Source organism: Melozone crissalis, unplaced genomic scaffold (assembly GCF_028551555.1).
Source record: "Melozone crissalis strain CALT ecotype California unplaced genomic scaffold, PUWL_Pcris_2 ptg000027l_1, whole genome shotgun sequence".
Taxonomy (NCBI): Eukaryota; Metazoa; Chordata; class Aves; order Passeriformes; family Passerellidae; genus Melozone; species Melozone crissalis.
In genome coordinates, this window is record NW_026535805.1 from 8,835,001 (window position 1) to 8,837,500 (window position 2,500).

Consider the following 2,500-nt stretch of genomic DNA (forward strand, 5'->3'; position numbering starts at 1 on the left):
CAAAGGTGTAGAGCTGACTTCCTTCTCTTTTGCACCTTTAAACTTGCATGTACTTTGTTGATCTCTTTAAATGCTATTTTGAGGTGTATTTGAAAATTTATGGATAATATATTTTGTGGGCTTAGATAATTGGTTGTATTAAAAAGTGAATGCATTGACACTTAATTAATAAGGAAAGAGTTGTTTGAAGATCTTCTTAAAGTGTACCTATTGAATTCTTGTATTTTGCTGCCTTTTTTTTTTTTTTAATTCCACTGTTGATTTTTCTATCCATGACTGAAATGTCCTCATTTGTTTTAGTGTTGAACGCCCCTTTTCTATGTGTGTGTATGTATGTTTTTTTCCAGCAGGACTTTTCCTCCTGTAGATGTATAAGAAATTATGCATCAGACAAAAGCCTCATAAACTGACCATTTGTCCTTTGGACACAATAGCCTGCCCAGCCCCTCTGCTCCTCCTCTCCAATTATGTGTGATTAGTCTCAGTGTGTTGTGTCAAGAAGGGGGAGTGTGCTGAGTGCTTATTATCTGTTTAGGTACAAGAAGAGCACATTTAGGTTCTGACTATGAATGGAAAGTGAGTCTTTATCAGGACTAAAATCTAAATGCTACTATCCTAGAAATTGCTTTCAAAAAAACACATGCTTTTTTTTTTTTATAAATTCCAAGAAACACTGTAAGAACTAAAGGATTTTATAATGTAATCAAACTATCTCCCTTGAATTAGTTTATATTGTGATATACTGTGGCCCATATATTTGATATATACTTAATGTGGTTTTTCTTGTACTGGAAAAGACATAAATCCCACAAAAAAACCAGGAGCAGTATCTGATTTCTTAACAGTTTAACAGACTGTTTTAATGACTTCTCAGTAGCAGTCTTTAAACCACAACACTTTTAAAATGTTGAAAAAAAGAGAGAGGCAGAGACCATGACTGAGAGAGGAAGGTACTAGCTGCAAGCAAGTGTAGAGAGTCCTGCTGAAATACATTAATTAAAAGAATTACAATTTGACAATAAGCATTCTTCCATATTCAACTCATTGGCCAGCATGTAAACCACAAGCTCCTGGAAGTCTTTTGCTCTTCTGCTTCTTCCCAAATAAATTTCTTCACTACCAGTTTGCACATCCTTGTATTCAGTACTTTTTATGCTCCATTAGAGCACCTAGATGGATCTCAGAAGGCATAGGTCAAGTCGCAGTTAGATCATACATTTCTTTCGCACAAAAACTTGAATTGCAATGCCAAGTGATGGGCTAACATCACAATAACAGCAATTTATTCCTCTTTTGATAAAAAGCAGCCTATTCTCGGTGTTAGATAAAGACCAGGGGCAATGCAAACCAACCATTTATCCTAGAACTGAGTAGTATAGCTGGTATGAGTTTCATATTCAAACTCCTGTTGGAAAATACTTGTGCAGTAAGAAATCAAAAGCATTTAGGAGTAATTTGAAATTGCTGTGAAGATGGCTTTAGTGTAATTAGTTTTGTTTTGTTTGTCCCACACAGCAGTGCCTTTGTTTCTCTAAAAGCATGTACAAGGAAATCTTCATAATCAACAAAGCAGTGTGGAAAATAGTGCAATATTAAAATTTGCAAACCTTTTATTTTGGAGAGGACTTGAATGTCTGCTGTACAATAATCTAATAAAGATTGTTAGTTGCCAAAAATAGAGGCAGCCTCATTTGAAAATTGCAGTTTTAGCTCTAAGAAGAAAACAGTTTTACTCAAATTCGTAGCTGATAATTGCTTTTTATTTCTTTAGTGTCTGTCGTTTGAGTTGAAGGCTTTGCACAGGTGCTACCGTCCCTAAAGTGTGTAATTGATGGCTTGTTTACCAAAGATCCATTTAGGTTTCATCCTGCAAACTCATATTGGAGCTCCACAGGCAGTAAAGTTACTAATCTACATAAGTGCTTGCAGGTTTGGTCCATGTACGCATTTTTAGAGGTACATAAGCACATTCTCTTTTTGATTTTTTTTGTTTTAAAATGGGTGTTGAAAAATCACAGATATAGGATTTACATGAGGCACTAAGAGTGTTCTCTTTTAGATACATCTCTGAGTCCCTTGCATTAGTAGGTATTTGAATTGTTTCTGAGCACTTAAATTTTAATAAAAATACAGTGTTTATTAATGCATCAAATATCTTTGCTAAGAAAATATTAGGCAGTTTGTCAAATCATGCTTATAAAATGTATCAGAGCCTTTTATGTCATGTGTTTTAACTAGTCTCTGATACTTGGTATATTTTTAATGATATAATTTACAGTGTTCTGTAACAGAATATTGAGCTTAATTACTTTGTATTTGCAAAGCATTTGAAGTTGAATGACACCATGCAAGAGCTCTGCTGGCTTGAGAATGGAAATGTTAGACTGATACAAGTTTTTCTTCACATATTTTGGTAATTCTTACAGCAATGCTGTGTCTTCTTTCTCAGAGAAAAATGGCAGAGGAATGGTATTTTTGTGGATGTCCATTCCTTGGGCAC

General features: G+C 34.5%; 1 protein-coding gene across 1 annotated transcript in view; it reads left to right on the forward strand.

Annotated features, from left to right (window-relative positions):
* Window positions 1–1,678, forward strand: part of CAMKMT (calmodulin-lysine N-methyltransferase) — a 211,761-nt gene extending 210,083 nt beyond the window's left edge. Inside the window, exon 11 of the mRNA XM_054280123.1 lies at window positions 1–1,678. This exon is cut by the window's left edge and continues 347 nt beyond it. The gene's annotated coding sequence lies outside the window, so the exon portion shown is untranslated.
* Window positions 1,679–2,500: the final 822 nt, after the last annotated feature.